Genomic DNA, 25545 nt, shown 5'->3' on the forward strand with positions numbered 1-25545 from the left:
AAACTTATTTCCTATTCACAATACTTGTTATTATTAAACATTTAATGTGAAAAAGTTTCATCCTCCTCTTAGTCTTCATACATCTCTTTTTTTTAAACTTGTAGAGTTGTAGAATTTAAACTAATAACACATATACCATAAGGATGAATAAACAGTCAAAGAAAACCAAAATTTAAAACAGGAACATTTATTATAAAATATTTACACATCTGTCACAACTCTTTGTCTGTCTGACTGGAGTCCTCTGTCACATATGTACAAAACAAACCAAAACAATATTTTTCACAGTTGAGTATTCACAGTATTTATAAAGCAATTGTAAAAGAATTGAGTAGTTAAAATCTTTATTCAGCAGTACACTAATTTCCATAGCTGTTGTCCACACCCTTGGCCTTGCCAAAAGATGGCCTTGCCAAAAGAAACCAAGGTGAGACTCAGTCTCACCTTGGTTTCACAGCCTTACAACTTATTCATTCAACAGTGTGACCTCAAGTTTGCCCCCCCCCCCCCCCCCCCCGCTTCCCCTTCACACATGAAAACAAAAGACAGCCATTGATAGTCTTTACCACTAACTGTCTCACCACACCTATTTCTGAATTAAAAATTACCCAAAGTGACCTAAAACATGCCACTTTGGGTCAAATGTGAAAAAATATATTAATCTAAGAAAACTTAGCATTATTATAAAACATCTGTCACAAGTCTTCGTCTGTCTGAGTGGTGGCCTCTGTCACATCTGAACAAAACAAAAACAAATAATATTTTTTGACAGTTAGTATTTATAAACAACTTTAACAAATATACATGGGTAAAACAGACATTTGCATATATCTAATCCTTATAAAATCACAAATGAAGAAAACAAAACATGATACTAATCATGGATTTAATATTTTCTCCAAATGATTTATCATAAACTAAAATAAATAATTCGCATTCATGTTTATTTGTATGTAGACAGTCGTTCAATAGTAATTCATAGAGTATTTTTTCTAAGTCCCATTTCTTAAAATAAGACACTGAAGCCAACATTCACTGTTTATACCATCCAAACAATACATTAAGACTTACCATCACGTGCGAATGTAATCGAAGCTTGCAATGCATCCAGCTCCTGGGCAGTGTTATTCAGCATTTCTTTTTCAGCATCCAGCTGTTCTTTTAAAACAGAAATCTTTCTTTCGGCTGCACGCCTGAGCCGCACCTGCCGAACCAAGAGGTCCATTGCCTTGGCATGAAGTTGCAAGCACCTTGTATATAGATCCTCTCTGCTGACCCCTGGGTCCAAGCAGGCATACTGAAATTACAAAATATTTTGGATCATAACAAAATTAGAAAACAGTTATTCGCTTCAATCTATGCTGCCGCTACAATGTAATGTTTGTAGTGCCAGATCACAACAACAGCTGTATAAAAGTCTCAGCTTAACCTTGTGCCATCCTTTAAAAAACTTACGTTGATCACCCTGGGGACCCAAAAAGGCCCCAGTATGGCACAAGGGTTAACAGTGACTTATATGAAAGAGCAAACAAACAAACAAACAAACACAAGAAACACTAAACACAGCATCCTTCCCAGCTCTGTAACAGGTAATGTAGCGTAAAAACAAATTTTTCTACACTATAAATAAAATTTAAGAAATATTTGTTACTTACAGTTGATAGTTGAAATTCTTGACGCAATGATTCAACTTCAGGATCATTAATCCCAGCAAACTTCGTTGGGGAAGCATATGCCATTCTCTATTTATGATAAAGTATGAGGTTAATTAGTTACATTTTACACAACATTCAAACAATATACAAACATGAGAGCATCAAAGAGACTTTACTTACACATAAACATGTAGTTAGTTCACAATAATGATCAGTAATGCAATTACATTCATTCAAAAAACACAAAACATATATATAAATGGTAAATGGCCTGTATTTCTATATCGCTTTACTAGTCCCTAAGGACCCCAAAGCGCTTTACACATCCAGAATGAAGGTGTAAATTAGTCAATGTATGACATTAAGATAATGCTCACCAACTCTTGCTGTCTGCTGCTCAAATTTGCTTAAAGAAAAGGATTGAACGCACAACAAATCACAGCTATGTGAAAAATTACAATTATCCTCTTACGCTCTATAGCCACCAGTACTGTGGCTCAAGAGTTATGCAAAAACCTCCATGCAAATATCACGTAGTATCCACAGAAGCCTTATAATTTTAGCTAAATGGTCATATAAACCATTTCTAAAACTACCAAAGACAGCAGAAACAAGCATGATTGAAATAGCAGTTACTAAACTGCTTAAAATCTGCTAAACACACATAAACCAGCCAAAAATGTTCCACACTTCATGTATTTCATTATATTCATGTTGTGCTTTACTTGTAATAAGAAATCAGTGGCTAATTACCCGGCCTAGCTTTCACAGATTTCAGTCTTTCAAAAAAGACCACAAAATGGCTTAATGGCCCAAATTCACTAAAACAGAAAACCAAACCAAAGACTTTTCACCGGTACCCCTCCCACAAACAATAAAAAAATAACTTAAATACAAAGTAAATTCTGTTACTGAAATTTAAAATGTGGTTTTACACCAAAAATAAAATTCAATTTACAACAAATAAAACTTACCAAGAATTGCACAAGGGCAGGGTTTTTCAAAAATAATCTCTTGTGATGTTTGTTATAGTGGTCTAAAATAATGTCCTCGAATCCTCAGAATGTTAAAATCCAAAGTTCTCCTCTTCTCGTTTGCTAAAAGCAAAGTGGCTTACAAACCAGTGGCACAGGTATTTATTGAAATCATGAGGGACATTCAAAAAACTTCAAATGATCTTTTGTCTCAGTCTAACCTTTTCAACAGTGTCACTTGCCCCCCCCCCTTGCTTGCCCTTCACACATGAAAACAAAAGACAGCCATTGATAGTCTCTGCCACCAACTGTCTCACCACACCTAATTCTGAATTAACAATTACCCAAAGTGACCTAAAACTTTTGGGTCACTTTAGGTCACAGTCCCAGTGGGTGACAGCATATAAAAGTAAGAAAGCTTAGCAAGTACCTGATGCTGTCAAATCATAAGAAATTAGCAGAAATATCGTAAAACCAAAACAGTCAAATGAAAAAGCAGCATAAGCCAAAGTTCCTTCAGAAGTACAGTATCAGAGAATGGTGAAAGACTGTTGGAATAATTGGCAGTGGATTTTATCGTGTGGTCTCTGTGTTTTTCTGTCAGTTAATCAGGCTGAATCTGCCAAACTGCTAGATCATTGAAAGGCCCACAACGAATAGACACAACGAAGGTTAAATCAATTTGGTAGCAAAAGACTGTTATTTAGCATCTTCATTGATGTCAATGACAAACAAAGAAGAATAGTTCATTCTGGTGAAAAACCAGCACGAGTTATCTACACAAATCTTCCATAGCTCTAAGGATTAACGGCAAGTCTTGTTCCTTACTGTTCATATTGAGCTTCTGTTTAATACATTGGCAGTGCAATAGCATAGTGTTTAGGTTTATATCAACAAAATACAGGAATCTTAATAGAACAACTAGAGAATGAGAAGAATACATAAATATGAAAAAATATATTTCAGCTTCTCCTCTCTGTTGTGTTGCAACATAGCCATTCGACATGGAAAATGAAGTAGCTTTCAAGAAAGAGAAAGCTTGAAAAACTTACAAACACTGACAATCAACTAGTGTACAGCTTTCAAGTGTAATTTATACATTTTAATAGTAATGTCTTTAAAACTATCAGTGACATTGAAAGGAGTTATTAGTTATTATCAAAACATCAAATTGTTCATAAAACATAAGTTCGCTTTTTTTTATTTTAAAGCCAAAATGACACCAGTGACACCACTAGTGTTTTATAAATCTTGATTCATAAACAATTATGTTAGAAACTTATTTCCTATTCACAATACTTGTTATTATTAAACATTTAATGTGAAAAAGTTTCATCCTCCTCTTAGTCTTCATACATCTCTTTTTTTTAAACTTGTAGAGTTGTAGAATTTAAACTAATAACACATATACCATAAGGATGAATAAACAGTCAAAGAAAACCAAAATTTAAAACAGGAACATTTATTATAAAATATTTACACATCTGTCACAACTCTTTGTCTGTCTGACTGGAGTCCTCTGTCACATATGTACAAAACAAACCAAAACAATATTTTTCACAGTTGAGTATTCACAGTATTTATAAAGCAATTGTAAAAGAATTGAGTAGTTAAAATCTTTATTCAGCAGTACACTAATTTCCATAGCTGTTGTCCACACCCTTGGCCTTGCCAAAAGATGGCCTTGCCAAAAGAAACCAAGGTGAGACTCAGTCTCACCTTGGTTTCACAGCCTTACAACTTATTCATTCAACAGTGTGACCTCAAGTTTGCCCCCCCCCCCCCCCCCCGCTTCCCCTTCACACATGAAAACAAAAGACAGCCATTGATAGTCTTTACCACTAACTGTCTCACCACACCTATTTCTGAATTAAAAATTACCCAAAGTGACCTAAAACATGCCACTTTGGGTCAAATGTGAAAAAATATATTAATCTAAGAAAACTTAGCATTATTATAAAACATCTGTCACAAGTCTTCGTCTGTCTGAGTGGTGGCCTCTGTCACATCTGAACAAAACAAAAACAAATAATATTTTTTGACAGTTAGTATTTATAAACAACTTTAACAAATATACATGGGTAAAACAGACATTTGCATATATCTAATCCTTATAAAATCACAAATGAAGAAAACAAAACATGATACTAATCATGGATTTAATATTTTCTCCAAATGATTTATCATAAACTAAAATAAATAATTCGCATTCATGTTTATTTGTATGTAGACAGTCGTTCAATAGTAATTCATAGAGTATTTTTTCTAAGTCCCATTTCTTAAAATAAGACACTGAAGCCAACATTCACTGTTTATACCATCCAAACAATACATTAAGACTTACCATCACGTGCGAATGTAATCGAAGCTTGCAATGCATCCAGCTCCTGGGCAGTGTTATTCAGCATTTCTTTTTCAGCATCCAGCTGTTCTTTTAAAACAGAAATCTTTCTTTCGGCTGCACGCCTGAGCCGCACCTGCCGAACCAAGAGGTCCATTGCCTTGGCATGAAGTTGCAAGCACCTTGTATATAGATCCTCTCTGCTGACCCCTGGGTCCAAGCAGGCATACTGAAATTACAAAATATTTTGGATCATAACAAAATTAGAAAACAGTTATTCGCTTCAATCTATGCTGCCGCTACAATGTAATGTTTGTAGTGCCAGATCACAACAACAGCTGTATAAAAGTCTCAGCTTAACCTTGTGCCATCCTTTAAAAAACTTACGTTGATCACCCTGGGGACCCAAAAAGGCCCCAGTATGGCACAAGGGTTAACAGTGACTTATATGAAAGAGCAAACAAACAAACAAACAAACACAAGAAACACTAAACACAGCATCCTTCCCAGCTCTGTAACAGGTAATGTAGCGTAAAAACAAATTTTTCTACACTATAAATAAAATTTAAGAAATATTTGTTACTTACAGTTGATAGTTGAAATTCTTGACGCAATGATTCAACTTCAGGATCATTAATCCCAGCAAACTTCGTTGGGGAAGCATATGCCATTCTCTATTTATGATAAAGTATGAGGTTAATTAGTTACATTTTACACAACATTCAAACAATATACAAACATGAGAGCATCAAAGAGACTTTACTTACACATAAACATGTAGTTAGTTCACAATAATGATCAGTAATGCAATTACATTCATTCAAAAAACACAAAACATATATATAAATGGTAAATGGCCTGTATTTCTATATCGCTTTACTAGTCCCTAAGGACCCCAAAGCGCTTTACACATCCAGAATGAAGGTGTAAATTAGTCAATGTATGACATTAAGATAATGCTCACCAACTCTTGCTGTCTGCTGCTCAAATTTGCTTAAAGAAAAGGATTGAACGCACAACAAATCACAGCTATGTGAAAAATTACAATTATCCTCTTACGCTCTATAGCCACCAGTACTGTGGCTCAAGAGTTATGCAAAAACCTCCATGCAAATATCACGTAGTATCCACAGAAGCCTTATAATTTTAGCTAAATGGTCATATAAACCATTTCTAAAACTACCAAAGACAGCAGAAACAAGCATGATTGAAATAGCAGTTACTAAACTGCTTAAAATCTGCTAAACACACATAAACCAGCCAAAAATGTTCCACACTTCATGTATTTCATTATATTCATGTTGTGCTTTACTTGTAATAAGAAATCAGTGGCTAATTACCCGGCCTAGCTTTCACAGATTTCAGTCTTTCAAAAAAGACCACAAAATGGCTTAATGGCCCAAATTCACTAAAACAGAAAACCAAACCAAAGACTTTTCACCGGTACCCCTCCCACAAACAATAAAAAAATAACTTAAATACAAAGTAAATTCTGTTACTGAAATTTAAAATGTGGTTTTACACCAAAAATAAAATTCAATTTACAACAAATAAAACTTACCAAGAATTGCACAAGGGCAGGGTTTTTCAAAAATAATCTCTTGTGATGTTTGTTATAGTGGTCTAAAATAATGTCCTCGAATCCTCAGAATGTTAAAATCCAAAGCTCTCCTCTTCTCGTTTGCTAAAAGCAAAGTGGCTTACAAACCAGTGGCACAGGTATTTATTGAAATCATGAGGGACATTCAAAAAACTTCAAATGATCTTTTGTCTCAGTCTAACCTTTTCAACAGTGTCACTTGCCCCCCCCCCGTTCAGGGAAACGGGGTTGTCATGGTGGCACGTGGAGTTTCAATCACTCGCCAAAAAGCAGTAATCTGCTGTCACTCAAAATCAAAATGTCCAATATGTCCCAAAGGTCGCAGGCGTGATGAGACTCGAGCTCGGAAATGTTTGTTATGCCATTTGTCAGTAATGGTTAGAGTGCCACCTAGTGGAACGACTATAATCATGATTGAATGAGATGAAATGTTAGCTGGTGGTTGAATGCATGAATTCCATCAATGTGACATGAGATCGGAGGTGCTGGTTGTAGGTGTTGGGCGTAGCTCGACGCGATGGGGTGCGAGGGACCTCATAACGCTGCTTGCAGCTTTAATTAGGGCCCGAGCACTGAGAGTGCGAAGGCCCTATTGTATCTGCTCCGTTTCTTATTATTATTATTATTATTCACCCCAAACAAGGGCCTTTTTGAGGGCCTAAACATGCTCAAAAACTCATGAAATTTTGCACACATGCCAGGTTTGGTGAAAAATTTTGTATTTTAATGGTTTTACATATGAGCACTGGGAAATGGCTCTACAGCGCCACCTATGCCTTGTTAAATGCAGCCCTACGACCACATCGTTTGAGCTACATGTATGAAATTTGGCACACATGTGTATCATGCCAAGACGAACAAAAAAGTCTGTGGGCCCATTGACGCAAACCCAACAGGAAGTCCGCCATTTGGAAGAGAAGGTGACATTTTGGCTCTAATTTTGCCATTTCCATGCCTCGAACTTTAACGAACTCCTCCTTGGGATTTGGTCCTATAAGCTTCAAATTTGGACAGTGTCAACTACACCCTTGTGCCATGTTAAATTGCGGAGCTTTTGAGTTTTCACAATAGTATGAGGCCGTGGCGCCATGGCGAATTTTGATGACTCGCCATGAAAATCTTATTGCCTCTCATTCTGTCATACATGTTCCGATCTGGACCAAAGAGCACACATATGATAAGGCTCCACCCCTGAACATATTTCAACTGCCATATTTGACATCAAGGACAGCGCCACCTAGTGGGAACAGGAAATGTCATGTTTTACACTTTGGGGTACAGTATTGTGATGGGTGACATCTGCAGCCTCAAATTTCTCCAGGAAAGCCTTAAGGAGTTGGTCTTGGGTTACAGTGAAAACTGTGACTTTTCACGAAAGGGTGTGACCCCAGCAGCATGGCGAACTTTGATGTCACGCCATGAAGAAACAAATTAGTATAACTCAATGAAATCCAGTCTGATCAGTACCAGACTTTAGAGGCATGATGTCAGACCCGCCCTGAACAGATTGATGTGCCCATTGTCGGGAATACGGACAGCGCCACCTAGTGGCAACAGGAAATGTCATGGCTTTAACTTTGTTGTACTGATTTTCACAGGTTGATCGTGGCCACCTCAAAAGCGGTGAATATCACCATCAGTCCCTCGTGATGCTTCAGTACAAAAATTGTGACTTTAAACTGAACGGCGCACCCTGGTGGCAACGCGGTTCATCATGAAAGATGAAGTGGCTTTTGAGGGGCTTGGAAAGTTTATAGAGGCTTGAAATTTGGCACACACCTCCAAATGGATGAAGGCATTGTTGTTATGTAACCATTTTCCTTGAATAGCGCAAAATGGCTCCACAGCGCCCCCTACAATATTTCAAAACATCAGCCCCTGCTCTGTGTTTCATCTATGAGTCTGACACTTGGTAAGCTTGTGTAAGATATCAAGATGTACAAAAAAGTCTCTTGGAGCAATATCCCAAATCCAACAGGAAGTCAGCGATTTTAAAATTAATGTGTAATTTTGATGACATTTTCCCCCCTTTTCAGGCCTCATACTTTGACGAACTCCTCCAAGGGATTTCATCATATTGAAGCATTCTTCAGTGTGTAGAATCTAAAGACCTTTGTGATGTTAAATTGCGAAGCTTTTTCCGTTCAGGGAAACGGGGTGGTCATGGCGGCACTTAGAGTTTCAATTACTCGCAAAAAGCAGTAATCTGCTGTCACTAAAAAACACAATGTCCAATCTCTCCCAAAGGTCGCAGGTGTGATGAGACTCGAGCTTGGAAATGTTTGTTATGCCATTTGTCAATAATGGTTAGAGCGCCACCTAGTGGCATGACTATAATCCTGGTTGAATAAGATGAAATGTTAGCTGGTGATTAAAAGCATGAAATACATCAATGTGACATCACATCGGACGTGCCGGTTTGAGGTGTTGGCAGTGGCTCGACGTGCCGGGGGTGCGAGGGCCCTCATAACGCTGCTTGCAGCTTTAATTATTATTATTATTATTATTCACCCCAAACAAGGGCCTTTTTGAGGGCCAAAACATGCTCAAAAACTCATGAAATTTTGCACACATGCCAGGTCTGGTGAAAAATTTTGTATTTTAATGGTTTTACATATGAGCACTGGGAAATGGCTCTACGGCGCCACCTATGCCTTGTTAAATGCAGCCCTACGACCACATCGTTTGAGCTACATGTATGAAATTTGGCACACATGTGTATCATGCCAAGACGAACAAAAAAGTCAGTGGGCCCATTGACGCAAACCCAACAGGAAGTCCGCCATTTGGAAGAGAAGGTGACATTTTGTCTCTAATTTTGCCATTTCCATGCCTCGAACTTTAACGAACTCCTCCTTGGCATTTGTTCCTATAAGCTTCAAATTTGGACAGTGTCAACTACACCCTTGTGCCATGTTAAATTGCGGAGCTTTTGAGTTTTCACAATACTATGAGGCCGTGGCGCCATGGCGAATTTCGATGACTCGCCATGAAAATCTTATTGCCTCTCATTCTGTCATACATGTTCCAATCTGGACCAAAGAGCACACATATGATAAGGCTCCACCCCTGAACATATTTCAACTGCCATATTTGACATCAAGGACAGCGCCACCTAGTGGGAACAGGAAATGTCATGTTTTACACTTTGGGGTACAGTATTGTGATGGGTGACATCTGCAGCCTCAAATTTCTCCAGGAAAGCCTTAAGGAGTTGGTCTTGGGTTACAGTGAAAACTGTGACTTTTCACGAAAGGGTGTGACCCCAGCAGCATGGCGAACTTTGATGTCACGCCATGAAGAAACAAATTAGTATAACTCAATGAAATCCAGTCTGATCAGTACCAGACTTTACAGGCATGATGTCAGACCCGCCCTGAACAGATTGATATGCCCATTGTCGGAAATACGGACAGCGCCACCTAGTGGCAACAGGAAATGTCATGGCTTTAACTTTGTTGTACTGATTTTCACAGGTTGATCGTGGCCACCTCAAAAGCGGTGAATATCACCATCAGTCCCTCGTGATGCTTCAGTGCAAAAATTGTGACTTTAAACTGAACGGCGCACCCTGGTGGCAACGCGGTTCATCATGAAAGATGAAGTGGCTTTTGAGGGGCTTGGAAAGTTTATAGAGGCTTGAAATTTGGCACACACCTCCAAATGGATGAAGGCATTGTTGTTATGTAACCATTTTCCTTGAATAGCGCAAAATGGCTCCACAGCGCCCCCTACAATATTTCAAAACATCAGCCCCTGCTCTGTGTTTCATCTATGAGTCTGACACTTGGTAAGCTTGTGTAAGATATCAAGATGTACAAAAAAGTCTCTTGGAGCAATATCCCAAATCCAACAGGAAGTCAGCCATTTTAAAATTAATGTGCAATTTTGATGACATTTTCCCCTCTTTTCAGGCCTCATACTTTGACGAACTCCTCCAAGGGATTTCATCATATTGAAGCATTCTTCAGTGTGTGGAATCCAAAGACCTTTGTGTTGTTAAATTGCGAAGCTTTTTACGTCCAGGGAAACGGGGTGGTTATGGCGGCACTTAGAGTTTGAATCACTCGCCAAAAAGCAGTAATCTGCTGTCACTCAAAAACACAATGTCCAATCTCTCCCAAACGTCTCAGGTGTGATGAGACTCGAGCTTGGAAGTGTTTGTTATGCCATTTGTACATAATGGTTAGAGCGCCACCTAGTGGAACGACTAACTAATCATGAATGAATGAGTTGAAATGTTAGCTGGTGGTTAAATGCATGAATTCCATCAATGTGACATCAGATCGGACGTGCTGGTTTTAGGTGTTGGGCGTGGCTCGACGCGCCGGGGGTGCGAGGGCCCTCATAACGCTGCTTGCAGCTTTAATTATTATTATTATTATTATTATTATTCCGGCAAATGAATTGGCCGTTTGAGGGCCTAAACATGCTCGAAAACTCATGAAATTTTGCACACGCGTCAGGTCTGGTGAAAATTTACGTATTTTAATGTTCTCAGACATGGCCAGGGAAAATTAGCTCAGTAGCGCCACCTAGAAAAATGAAAAACGCGAGCCCCCGGTATGGGTATGACCTACATGTTTGAAAGTCGGTACACCTATATAACGTTCAGAGTCGAACAAAAAAGTCTATTATGGCAATGTCCTAAACCCAACAGGAAGTCCGCCATTTTGGATTGAAGGTGACATTTTGGGTCTGATTTTACCGTTTCCATGCCTTGTACTTTAACGAACTCCTCCTTGGGATTTGGTCCTATAAGCTTCAAATTTGGACAGTGTCAACTACACCCTTGTGCCATGTTAAATTGCGGAGCTTTTGAGTTTTCACAATAGTATGAGGCCGTGGCGCCATGGCGAATTATGATGACTCGCCATGAAAATCTTATTGCCTCTCATTCTGTCATACATGTTCCGATCTGGACCAAAGAGCACACATATGATAAGGCTCCACCCCTGAACATATTTCAACTGCCATATTTGACATCAAGGACAGCGCCACCTAGTGGGAACAGGAAATGTCATGTTTTACACTTTGGGGTACAGTATAGTGATGGGTGACATCTGCAGCCTCAAATTTCTCCAGGAAAGCCTTAAGGAGTTGGTCTTGGGTTACAGTGAAAACTGTGACTTTTCGCGAAAGGGTGTGACCCCAGCAGCATGGCGAACTTTGATGTCACACCATGAAGAAACAAATTAGTATAACTCAATGAAATCCAGTCTGATCAGTACCAGACTTTACAGGCATGATGTCAGACCCGCCCTGAACAGATTGATGTGCCCATTGTCGGAAATACGGACAGCGCCACCTAGTGGCAACAGGAAATGTCATGGCTTTAATTTTGTTGTACTGATTTTCACAGGTTCATCTTGGCCACCTCAAAAGCGGTGAATATCACCATCAGTCCCTCGTGATGCTTCAGTGCAAAAATTGTGAGTTTAAACTGAACGGCGCACCCTGGTGGCAACGCTGTTCAACATGAAAGATGAAGTGGCTTTTGAGGGTCTTGGCAAGTTCATAGAGGCTTGAAATTTAGCACACACCTCCAAATGGATGAAGGCTTTGTTGGCATGTGATCATTTTCCTTGAATAGCGCAAAATGGCTCCACAGCGCCCCCTACAAAATTCCAAAACCACAGCCCCAGCTCTGTGTTTTATGTATGAATCTGAAACCTGGTAGGCTTATAGGAGATATCAAGATGTACAAAAAAGTCTCTTGGAGCAATATCCCAAATCCAACAGGAAGTCAGCCATTTTAAAATTAATGTGCAATTTTGGCAACATTTTCCCCTCTTTTCAGGCACCGTGCTTTGACGTACTCCTCCAAGGGATTTCATCAGATTGATGCAATCTCCAGTGTGTGGAATCTAAAGACCTTTGTGATGTTAAATTGCGAAGCTTTTTACGTTCAGGGAAACGGGATGGTTATGGCGGCACTTAGAGTTTGAATCACTCTCCAAAAAGCAATAATCTGCTGTCACTCAAAAACACAATGTCCAATCTCTCCCAAACGTCCCAGGTGTGATGAGACTCGAGCTCGGAAATGTTTGTTATGCCATTTGTACATAATGGTTAGAGCGCCACCTAGTGGAACGACTAACTAATCATGAATGAATGAGTTGAAATGTTAGCTGGTGGTTAAATGCATGAATTCCATCAATGTGACATCAGATCGGACGTGCTGGTTTTAGGTGTTGGGCATGGCTCGACGTGCCGGGGGTGCGAGGGCCCTCATAACGCTGCTTGCAGCTTTAATTAGGTCCCGAGCACTGACAGTGCGAAGGCCCTATTGTATCTGCTCCGTTTCTTATTATTATTATTATTATTATTATTATTATTATTATTATTATTATTATTATTATTATTATTATTATTCACCCCAAACAAGGGCCTTTTTGAGGGCCTAAACATGCTCAAAAACTCATGAAATTTTGCACACATGCCAGGTCTGGTGAAAAATTTTGTATTTTAATGGTTTTACATATGAGCACTGGGAAATGGCTCTACAGCGCCACCTATGCCTTGTTAAATGCAGCCCTACGACCACATCGTTTGAGCTACATGTATGAAATTTGGCACACATGTGTATCATGCCAAGACGAACAAAAAAGTCTGTGGGCCCATTGACGCAAACCCAACAGGAAGTCCGCCATTTGGAAGAGAAGGTGACATTTTGGCTCTAATTTTGCCATTTCCATGCCTCGAACTTTTGCGAACTCCTCCTTGGGGTTTCATTTCTTAACCTTCAAATTTGGACAGTGTCAACTACACCCTTGTGCCATGTTAAATTGCGGAGCTTTTGAGTTTTCACAATACTATGAGGCCGTGGCGCCATGGCGAATTTCGATGACTCGCCATGAAAATCTTATTGCCTCTCATTTTGTCATACATTTTCTGACCTTGACCAAAGTGAACACATATGATAAGGCTCCACCCCTGAACATATTTCAACTGCCATATTTGACATCAAGGACAGCGCCACCTAGTGGGAACAGGAAATGTCATGTTTTACACTTTGGGCTACAGTATAGTGATGGGTGACATCTGCAGCCTCAAATTTCTCCAGGAAAGCCTTAAGGAGTTGGTCTTGGGTTACAGTGAAAACTGTGAGTTTTCGCGAAAGGGTGTGACCCCAGCAGCATGGCGAACTTTGATGTCACGCCATGAAGAAACAAATTAGTATAACTCAATGAAATCCAGTCTGATCAGTACCAGACTTTACAGGCATGATGTCAGACCCGCCCTGAACAGATTGATGTGCCCATTGTCGGAAATACGGACAGCGCCACCTAGTGGCAACAAGAAATGTCATGGCTTTAATTTTGTTGTACTGATTTTCACAGGTTCATCGTGGCCACCTCAAAAGCGGTGAATATCACCATCAGTCCCTCGTGATGCTTCAGTGCAAAAATTGTGACTTTAAACTGAACGGCGCACCCTGGTGGCAACGCTGTTCACCATGAAAGATGAAGTGGCTTTTGAGGGTCTTGGCAAGTTTATAGAGGCTTGAAATTTGGCACACACCTCCAATGTGACGAAGGCTTTGTTGTTATGTGATCATTTTCATTGAATATCCCAAAATGGCTCCACAGCGCCCCCTACAAAATTTCAAAACCACAGCCCCAGCTCTGTGTTTTATGTATGAATCTGAAACCTGGTAGGCTTATAGGAGATATCAAGATGTACAAAAAAGTCTCTTGGAGCAATATCCCAAATCCAACAGGAAGTCAGCCATTTTAAAATTAATGTGCAATTTTGGCGACATTTTCTCCTCTTTTCAGGCTTCATACTTTGACGAACTCCTCCAAGGGATTTCATCATATTGAACCATTCTCCAGTGTGTGGAATCTAAAGACCTTTGTGATGTTAAATTGCGAAGCTTTTTACGTCCAGGGAAACGGGGTGGTTATGGCGGCACTTAGAGTTTGAATCACTCGCCAAAAAGCAGTAATCTGCTGTCACTCAAAAACACAATGTCCAATCTCTCCCAAACGTCTCAGGTGTGATGAGACTCGAGCTTGGAAGTGTTTTTTATGCCATTTGTCAGTAATGGTTAGAGCGCCACCTAGTGGGACGACTATAATGATGATTGAATGAGATGAAATGTTAGCTGGTGGTTAAATGCATGAATTCCATCAATGTGACATCAGATCGGAGGTGCTGGTTTTAGGTGTTGGGCGTGGCTCGACGCGCCGGGGGTGCGAGGGCCCTCATAACGCTGCTTGCAGCTTTAATTATTATTATTATTATTATTATTATTATTATTCACCCCAAACAAGGGCCTTTTTGAGGGCCTAAACATGCTCAAAAACTCATGAAATTTTGCACACATGCCAGGTCTGGTGAAAAATTTTGTATTTTAATGGTTTTACTTATGAGCACTGGGAAATGGCTCTAGAGCGCCACCTATGCCTTGTTAAATGCAGCCCTACGACCACATGGTTTGAGCTACATGTATGAAATTTGGCACACATGTGTATCATTCCAAGACGAACAAAAAAGTCTGTGGGCCCATTGACGCAAACCCAACAGGAAGTCCGCCATTTGGAAGAGAATGTGAGATTTTGGCTCTAATTTTGCCATTTCCATGCCTCGAACTTTAACGAACTCCTCCTTGGGATTTGGTCGTATAAGCTTCAAATTTGGACAGTGTCAACTACACCCTTGTGCCATGTTAAATTGCGGAGCTTTTGAGTTTTCACAATACTATGAGGCCGTGGCGCCATGGCGAATTTCGATGACTCGCCATGAAAATCTTATTGCCTCTCATTTTGTCATACATTTTCTGACCTTGACCAAAGAGCACACATGTGATAAGGCTCCACCCCTGAACATATTTCAACTGCCATATTTGACATCAAGGACAGCGCCACCTAGTGGGAACAGGAAATGTCATGTTTTACACTTTGGGGTACAGTATAGTGATGGGTGACATCTGCAGCCTCAAATTTCTCCAGGAAAGCCTTAAGGAGTTGGTCTTGGGTTACAGTGAAAACTGTGAGTTTTCGCGAAAGGGTGTGACCCCAGCAGCATGGCGAACTTTGATGTCACGCCATGAAGAAACAAATTAGTATAACTCAATGAAATCCAGTCTGATCAGTACCAGACTTTACAGGCATGATGTCAGACCCGCCCTGAACAGATTGATGTGCCCATTGTCGGAAATACGGACAGCGCCACCTAGTGGCAACAGGAAATGTCATGGCTTTAACTTTGTTGTACTGATTTTCACAGGTTCATCGTGGCCACCTCAAAAGCGGTGAATATCACCATCAGTCCCTCGTGATGCTTCAGTGCAAAAATTGTGACTTTAAACTGAACGGCGCACCCTGGTGGCAACGCGGTTCATCATGAAAGATGAAGTGGCTTTTGAGGGGCTTGGAAAGTTTATAGAGGCTTGAAATTTGGCACACACCTCCAAATGGATGAAGGCTTTGTTGTCATGTAACCATTTTCCTTGAATAGCGCAAAATGGTTCCACAGCGCCCCCTACAATATTTCAAAACATCAGCCCCTGCTCTGTGTTTTATCTATGAGTCTGACACTTGGTAAGCTTGTGTAAGATATCAAGATGTACAAAAAAGTCTCTTGGAGCAATATCCCAAATCCAACAGGAAGTCAGCCATTTTAAAATTAATGTGTAATTTTGGCGACATTTTCCCCTCTTTTCAGGCTTCATACTTTGACGAACTCCTCCAAGGGATTTCATCAGATTGGACCGATCTGAAGTTTGTGGAATCTAAAGACCTTTGTGATGTTGAATTGCGAAGCTTTTTACGTTCAGGGAAACGGGGTGGTCATGGCGGCACTTAGAGTTTCAATCACTCACCAAAAAGCAGTAATCTGCTGTCACTCAAAAACACAATATCCAATCTCTCCCAAACGTCGCAGGTGTGATGAGACTCGAGCTCGGAAATGTTTGTTGTGCCATTTGTCGGTAATAGTTAGAGCGCCACCTAGTGGGACGACTATAATCATGGTTCAATGAGATGAAATGTTAGCTGGTGGTTAAATGCATGAATTCCATCAATGTGACATCAGATCGGACGTGCTAGTTTTAGGTGTTGGGCGTGGCTCGACACGCCAGGGTGCGAGGGCCCTCATAACGCTGCTTGCAGCTTTAATTATTATTATTATTCACCCCAAACAAGGGCCTTTTTGAGGGCCTAAACATGCTCAAAAACTCATGAAATTTTGCACACATGCCAGGTCTGGTGAAAAATTTTGTATTTTAATGGTTTTACATATGAGCACTGGGAAATGGCTCTACAGCGCCACCTATGCCTTGTAAAATGCAGCCCTACGACCACATGGTTTGAGCTACATGTATGAAATTTGGCACACATGTGTATCATTCCAAGACGAACAAAAAAGTCTGTGGGCCCATTGACGCAAACCCAACAGGAAGTCCGCCATTTGGAAGAGAATGTGACATTTTGGCTCTAATTTTGCCATTTCCATGCCTCGAACTTTAACGAACTCCTCCTTGGGATTTGGTCGTATAAGCTTCAAATTTGGACAGTGTCAACTACACCCTTGTGCCATGTTAAATTGCGGAGCTTTTGAGTTTTCACAATACTATGAGGCCGTGGCGCCATGGCGAATTTCGATGACTCGCCATGAAAATCTTATTGCCTCTCATTTTGTCATACATTTTCTGACCTTGACCAAAGAGCACACATGTGATAAGGCTCCACCCCTGAACATATTTCAACTGCCATATTTGACCTCAAGGACAGCGCCACCTAGTGGGAACAGGAAATGTCATGTTTTACACTTTGGGGTACAGTATAGTGATGGGTGACATCTGCAGCCTCAAATTTCTCCAGGAAAGCCTTAAGGAGTTGGTCTTGGGTTACAGTGAAAACTGTGAGTTTTCGCGAAAGGGTGTGACCCCAGCAGCATGGCGAACTTTGATGTCACGCCATGAAGAAACAAATTAGTATAACTCAATGAAATCCAGTCTGATCAGTACCAGACTTTACAGGCATGATGTCAGACCCGCCCTGAACAGATTGATGTGCCCATTGTCGGAAATACGGACAGCGCCACCTAGTGGCAACAGGAAATGTCATGGCTTTAACTTTGTTGTACTGATTTTCACAGGTTCATCGTGGCCACCTCAAAAGCGGTGAATATCACCATCAGTCCCTCGTGATGCTTCAGTGCAAAAATTGTGACTTTAAACTGAACGGCGCACCCTGGTGGCAACGCGGTTCATCATGAAAGATGAAGTGGCTTTTGAGGGGCTTGGAAAGTTTATAGAGGCTTGAAATTTGGCACACACCTCCAAATGGATGAAGGCTTTGTTGTCATGTAACCATTTTCCTTGAATAGCGCAAAATGGTTCCACAGCGCCCCCTACAATATTTCAAAACATCAGCCCCTGCTCTGTGTTTTATCTATGAGTCTGACACTTGGTAAGCTTGTGTAAGATATCAAGATGTACAAAAAAGTCTCTTGGAGCAATATCCCAAATCCAACAGGAAGTCAGCCATTTTAAAATTAATGTGTAATTTTGGCGACATTTTCCCCTCTTTTCAGGCTTCATACTTTGACGAACTCCTCCAAGGGATTTCATCAGATTGGACCGATCTGAAGTTTGTGGAATCTAAAGACCTTTGTGATGTTGAATTGCGAAGCTTTTTACGTTCAGGGAAACGGGGTGGTCATGGCGGCACTTAGAGTTTCAATCACTCACCAAAAAGCAGTAATCTGCTGTCACTCAAAAACACAATATCCAATCTCTCCCAAACGTCGCAGGTGTGATGAGACTCGAGCTTGGAAATGTTTGTTATGCCATTTGTCGGTAATAGTTAGAGCGCCACCTAGTGGGACGACTATAATCATGGTTCAATGAGATGAAATGTTAGCTGGTGGTTAAATGCATGAATTCCATCAATGTGACATCAGATCGGACGTGCTAGTTTTAGGTGTTGGGCGTGGCTCGACACGCCAGGGTGCGAGGGCCCTCATAACGCTGCTTGCAGCTTTAATTATTATTATTATTCACCCCAAACAAGGGCCTTTTTGAGGGCCTAAACATGCTCAAAAACTCATGAAATTTTGCACACATGCCAGGTCTGGTGAAAAATTTTGTATTTTAATGGTTTTACATATGAGCACTGGGAAATGGCTCTACAGCGCCACCTATGCCTTGTAAAATGCAGCCCTACGACCACATCGTTTGAGCTACATGTATGAAATTTGGCACACATGTGTATCATGCCAAGACGAACAAAAAAGTCAGTGGGCCCATTGACGCAAACCCAACAGGAAGTCCGCCATTTGGAAGAGAAGGTGACATTTTGGCTCTAATTTTGCCATTTCCATGCCTCGAACTTTTGCGAACTCCTCCTTGGGGTTTCATTTCATAACCTTCAAATTTGGACAGTGTCAACTACACCCTTGTGCCATGTTAAATTGCGGAGCTTTTGAGTTTTCACAATACTATGAGGCCGTGGCGCCATGGCGAATTTCGATGACTCGCCATGAAAATCTTATTGTCTCTCATTTTGTCATACATTTTCTGACCTTGACCAAAGTGAACACATATGATAAGGCTCCACCCCTGAACATATTTCAACTGCCATATTTGACATCAAGGACAGCGCCACCTAGTGGGAACAGGAAATGTCATGTTTTACACTTTGGGGTACAGTATAGTGATGGGTGACATCTGCAGCCTCAAATTTCTCCAGGAAAGCCTTAAGGAGTTGGTCTTGGGTTACAGTGAAAACTGTGACTTTTCGCGAAAGGGTGTGACCCCAGCGGCGTGGCGAACTTTGATGTCACGCCATGAAGAAACAAATTAGTATAACTCAATGAAATCCAGTCTGATCAGTACCAGACTTTACAGGCATGATGTCAGACCCGCCCTGAACAGATTGATGTGCCCATTGTCGGGAATACGTACAGCGCCACCTAGTGGCAACAGGAAATGTCATGGCTTTAATTTTGTTGTACTGATTTTCACAGGTTCATCTTGGCCACCTCAAAAGCGGTGAATATCACCATCAGTCCCTCGTGATGCTTCAGTGCAAAAATTGTGACTTTAAACTGAACGGCGCACCCTGGTGGCAACGCTGTTCAACATGAAAGATGAAGTGGCTTTTGAGGGTCTTGGCAAGTTTATAGAGGCTTGAAATTTGGCACACACCTCCAAATGGATGTAGGCTTTGTTGTCATGTGATCATTTTCATTGAATAGCGCGAAATTGCTCCACAGCGCCCCCTACAAAATTTCAAAACATCAGCCCGAGCTCTGTGTTTCATCTATGAGTCTGAAACCTGGTAAGCTTATGGAAAATATCAAGATGTACAAAAAAGTCTCTTGGAGCAATATCCCAAATCCAACAGGAAGTCAGCCATTTTAAAATTAATGTGTAATTTTGGCGACAATTTCCCCTCTTTTCAGTCTTCATACTTTGACGAACTCCTCCAAGGGATTTCATCATATTGAACCATTCTCCAGTGTGTGGAATCTAAAGACCTTTGTGATGTTAAATTGCGAAGCTTTTTACGTTCAGTGAAACGGGGTGGTTATGGTGGCACTTAGAGTTTGAATCACTCGCCAAAAAGCAGTAATCTGCTGTCACTCAAAAACACAATGTCCAATCTCTCCCAAAGCTCATAGGCGTGATGAGACTCGAGCTCGGAAATGTTTGTTATGCCATTTGTGCATAAGGGTTAGAGCGCCACCTAGTGGAACGACTAACAAATCATGAATGAATGAGTTGAAATGTTAGCTGGTGGTTAAATGCATGAATTCCATCAATGTGACATGAGATCGGAGGTGCTGGTTTTAGGTGTTGGGCGTGGCTCGACGCGCCGGGGGTGCGAGGGCCCTCATAACGCTGCTTGCAGCTTTAATTAATCTCTGTCTCTCTTCCACAGCATGTCTTTTATCCTGTCTTCCTTCTCTCACCCCAACCGGTCGCAGCAGATGGCCCCGCCCCTCCCTGAGCCTGGTTCTGTCGGAGGTTTCTTCCTGTTAAAAGGGAGTTTTTCCTTCCCACTGTCGCCAAAGTGCTTGCTCATAGGGGGGTCATATGATTGTTGGGTTTTTCTCTGTATCTATGAAGCGCCTTGAGGCGACTTTTGTTGTGATTTGGCGCTATATAAATAAAATTGAATTGAATTGAATTGAATTGACTGGCAGCTGCAGTCACGGAGAAACTTGCGTATCTCTGTTCGGGAATAGCAGATAGAGCGTAGACTCTGAGAGGACGGCCAGCGTTTACGCTACGAAGACACGGTCGAGTGTTTTAACCTGACAGCCTGAGGTGTTCTTCAGTAAACTGGACTACCCGACAGAAGGACCCGAGGCCCCGCTGCACTTTTTCGGTAAGTTAAACGTGTTTGTAAGCTACTCCGTAACTACCGTCCTTAGCTCGGTCCTGAGACCTAGCTAGCTAAGATGAGCACTCGGCCGTCAGGGTTTGTTTAGCTAACCCGTGCAGGTGAATGAATTTACCCTGACTAAAGAAATCAAGAGAAACGCCCCGGGCTGTTCAGTCACTAATTACTGTTACTGTACTTTTATTACAAGTATTATACTGTAAAGGCAACAGGCTGCACCCTGCTGCAGCTCCTGTGCAGAGCTGAATATTAAATATCTTATTAAACAGCACCATGTTTTCAGTCTCCACATGTGTAAAGACAGTAACACCTACTTTAAAAACCTGGCACTTCAGTAACTCCTCATTAATCTGTAAAAACCGATCAAATAGCAAAGCCCGATATTTACTGAAACCAACGATTTCCTCTTGGCAGCTTAAGTTAAAATTTTAATTTTTCGACTGATTAATTTTTTAGCACTGACTGTATTTTTTATACTGAGTTTGTTGCAAATATTCAGGTTAAAAAACTGTCTGAAATATTGTTAATGAGGTATGTTCACAAAGACACATGTGCAGAACTCTGTACAGCTTCCATCCTTTAAGACAAATAGTTTGAAGCATTAATATTTCTTCTTCAATACCAGTGCTGATACCAGTGCTGATACCAGTGCTGATACCAGTGCTGATACCAGTGCTGATACCACCTCCGTATGTTGTGACCAGGATGCAGCAGCACTGAAACCTGCTCCATCATCACATCTTTGCAGATGTCCATTTATAAAGCTCCAACAACTCAAAGGTGAACATGATATAGGAACATCTGTTCGTATATAAGGCTTTTTTTAAATAAACAGCTCATATGTCAGCTGTCAGCAGAACTGTAGGACTGAAAAAATGTAAGAGAAGAGAAGAACACTCCCGAGTGTGTGAGGACAGAAGGATCAGCTTTATTTCAGATTTGAGAGATAAACTTTATTTATTTATTTATTTATTTATTTATTTATTTAGGACAGTGCATGTTAATGAACATAAATGTAAAAAAAAAAAATTACATGAATGTAAACATACCAGATTATAGCCAAGGACTAATTTCCATCTGTTGTCCTTAAGCATAAAAAATAGACATAATAATTCATAAAAATTCATCATTCATTCATAATAAAAACTCCGTCACCAAACTTACACACACACACCATTCTGTTCCCAAATAAAACATTAAAACTGTACAATTCATACATGATCGCACACTTGATTTGTCCATAACCAGTTTTTCACCTTTGCCTTAAACAAACTGAGTGTAGAGCATTCTCTAATGGGTTGAGGAAGACTGTTCCACAGATGGCCTCCCTGGACAGAGAGGACGTTCTGCCCAAATGCTGTCCGTCTGTGGGGTATAAACAAGTCTCCTCGGATTGTAGCTCGAGTGGTCCTGTCTGAGCTTTCTTTATGCCTAATGAACTGCTTTAATGGTGGTGGAGCAAGGGAGTGTAAGACTTTATATATTAAACTCACTCTTTTAAGTTTCACCTAGTTATTGAAGTTCAGTAATTTATGTTTTTTAACACATGACAGTGGTGGTGGGAAGTCGGTTTTTTGTCAAGTAGTTTTAAACTTCTTTTATAAATGTTTTCAATAGTTTTAAGTGTTGTTGGACAAGCAAGTGACCAGGACGTCAAACAATAGTCCATATGAGAGATGATCATTGAGTAAAAATAAGTTTTTGCAACATTCATATTTAAATTATTACGTATATGATTAAAATTTCGATTATTAAATTTAAGTACCTGGGACACTTTATTTATGTGACTCTTGAAGGATAATGTTGGGTCTAGAATGACCCCAAGATATTTAAATTCTGGAGCTAATTCAAGCTCTACTCCATCATATTTATATTTCAGTTTGTGATGATTGTGTTCTTGTTGTGACTACAGGAGCCGTCCTCAGATTCAGACCTCAGCACCACCCAGTGACAGCAGACAGATCATCCTATAGTTTCACTCTTTGTAGTAACTCCATAATTAACTGATGAAAACAGTCCAAAGGTTAAAGTACCACATGCGCTGTCAGTGACAGCTGCAGCTGTTTAAAGATAAAGTTAAAAGGATGAATCACCCATGTAACTGTGTCACTGTATATCAGCATCAACAGGACCTGAGTTTGGTGTTTGAGAGAGCTGTTGTCTACGTCTGTGTGCTGTCATTGCTCAGTCTGACCGAACGATGGACAGACTCAAGTTTGACTTTGAAACAAACTGTGTTGTTAAACAGTTTCATGGTTCAAAAAACAAAACAATCAAAAACACTTTTTTCATACTTGTGTTAAGTTTTGTATAGAAATGAGACCAAATTGATTGTGAGGTTAAATGTGATAGAAACAGCTCACACTGACATCCATCCTGATCAAACATGAGTGTCATGAAGCCTGTTTGCAGTTGTTTGCACTGTTTTCCACTCTGGATGTTGTTTCTGTTCAGCTGTGAGTATAAAAGGCTCCATTCTACAACCTGTTTGTGTTAGTTGTTCAATAGAAACATTATTTTGTGCTGATGTTGCACTTCTTTTATTCACAACCAAAGAGTTTTTGACGTCCGCATCAAAATACAAAGATCAGTATTGTCTAATGTTTTGGCTGCAGTGTGTTTTTGCAGACAGGTATAACTGAACAGCTTTAGTGTTTAGATTTTTTAAACTTGAGTATGAACTTATACAAAATGCAGCAAGATATTAAAAAAACGTTTGATTATAAAATCGACTATATTGGATTCATATCGATATCGGACATAAAAAGTGGCATCGTTCCATCTCTGCTTTGACTAGAGACACAGCTCTAATCAAAGAGGTGGTCCGCTTGCCTCCGCCCCAGAGAGAAGGGTTACATCTCCTGGGTTTAGGTGCGGCTTGCCCCTCTGAGGGCGGGGGTACCTGGACTTGGGATATAGAGTATGTTTGGGGAGTGCGACGGTCTGTGCAGTTTATATTTGTGTCTGTCTACACGTTGGGTGAGTGCCGAGTATTTGGTTGTGCATATGGGGTGGGAATGCACGTTTGTGTCCGCGTGCGCCTGTTCGTCTGTGTCTATGTGTCAGGTTGGGTCTTAGACTCCACCTCTCTGGGTACATCTCAGGCCCTCCAAAGTACGGAGGCCTATCTCCCCTCACCACACTCCCTGCCGGTGGCTGATGCCCTCAGACGTTGGTGTGTTGGTGGTCCTTGTCGTCTGGGGCTGGGCGCTCATGTATGTACCGGCTCACTCCTGGTGGCCGATTGGCGATTCCCCCCCTTTTGGTGGTCCTCCTCGGGTCCTTGTACTCTGGGGCCTCTGGATATCTGGGGCCTGGATCTCCTCCATACCTGCTTCATACCCTGGGGGACGGGTCTATGGCTCCCCACACTCCCTAGCAGATCGTTACATGGAGAAACCTTTGGAATACAAGCATGCTGATCCACACAGGTGTGCACACAGGTGTATACACGGGTGTTCACAGACGCGGACTACACCTTTATGGCTGCTGCCTCTAAGCACATTGTGCGCTGTCTATCTTGTGTGCTGCACAATATCGTTTATTATTTAGTATCTACTGTTATCTACTACTAGCTAGTTTATTGTGATGGTGCTGTTTTTATTATGTTGTTTGCTTTCTCTTCTGTTTTTTTTTTCTCCATACAGGTGATCCAGGTGTTTTGTTTGTTTTTCTTTTTTTCTTCCCCCCTTTCTCACCGTCTCTTCTCCCCTTTGGTTTTCTTTCTCTCCCTCTCTTTCTTTCATTCTCTCTCCCTGTCCTGTCCCCCAGTCATATCTGTCCCGTTTGTAGCAACAGAAAATAAAATAAATTCATAATTATAATAAAGGTCAATCAAATGGACCAATATGGAAAGGCCATGATGATCCACTTGGTAAAATAAATCCGCTTGGCATCTTTCTTGGCCTTAAGACAACAATTCTGATGGCTAAAGATCCAAACGGGACACACACAAAAAAAAAGAGACACAGCTCTGTGTTTTCCAATTTGTCATCGTTTTGAAAGTTTACATTTCTTCAGTGTTGAACAGCAGAAATGAGGCTTTCCTGTCAGAGATCATTTTTAAAAAAATGAGGTGAATCAACCATGAAAACCATGAAGCAACATGTGAACATGAGCTGATGCTGCTGAAGTGAAGCAAAGTTACAGAGGTTTGATTACAGACACAGCTGAGAGTTTGTAATCTGTCATCATTTTAAAAAGTTTCCATGGAACAGCAGAAATGAGGCTTTACTGTCAGAGGCCGACAGCACTGAACACAACAGCAGACTGGTGGCTAATAAACAGTGAATGATGCAGAAACAGATGTTTGAAGCTGTTCTTGGAGTACACTGAGAGAGAGAGAGCTGTGCAGGCAGGAACAGCCAAAGTCAGAGAGAATTCATGAGCATATTGATCAAACGTGAAGCAGAGTTTGGATCTTCTTTTGCTGCTGCTTCACTCAGTTTTGGTTGGAGACAGATGAAACCTGCAGCTTCAGGATCTGTGAGCTGTCCACTTTCAGCCCCGACGGCGTGTCCGTGTACGTGCCGTCGAGTGAACGATCCACGCTCTGTGTTTCCATCTTTGTGTGTTTAGCTGCTCTCATTTACTGTTTTAGCTGTTTGCTGCTTGT

General features: G+C 40.8%; 2 protein-coding genes and 1 long non-coding RNA gene across 3 annotated transcripts in view; all 3 read left to right on the top strand.

Moving 5' to 3' along the window:
• Positions 1 to 25545, top strand: part of LOC145423961 (NACHT, LRR and PYD domains-containing protein 12-like) — a 943237-nt gene that overhangs the window by 268480 nt on the left and 649212 nt on the right. The gene's annotated exons all lie outside the window — the stretch shown is intronic.
• Positions 1 to 25545, top strand: part of LOC145423979 (ribonuclease inhibitor-like) — a 204605-nt gene that overhangs the window by 161634 nt on the left and 17426 nt on the right. The window lies entirely within an intron of this gene.
• LOC145424042 (uncharacterized) lies at positions 21451 to 24748 on the top strand. Its single transcript, XR_013904998.1, has 2 exons — positions 21451 to 21710; positions 22843 to 24748. It is a non-coding gene; the product is annotated as an uncharacterized LOC145424042 (long non-coding RNA).

The sequence above is a fragment of the Astatotilapia calliptera genome, chromosome 23, assembly GCF_964374335.1.
Source record: "Astatotilapia calliptera chromosome 23, fAstCal68.1, whole genome shotgun sequence".
Classification (NCBI taxonomy): Eukaryota; Metazoa; Chordata; class Actinopteri; order Cichliformes; family Cichlidae; genus Astatotilapia; species Astatotilapia calliptera.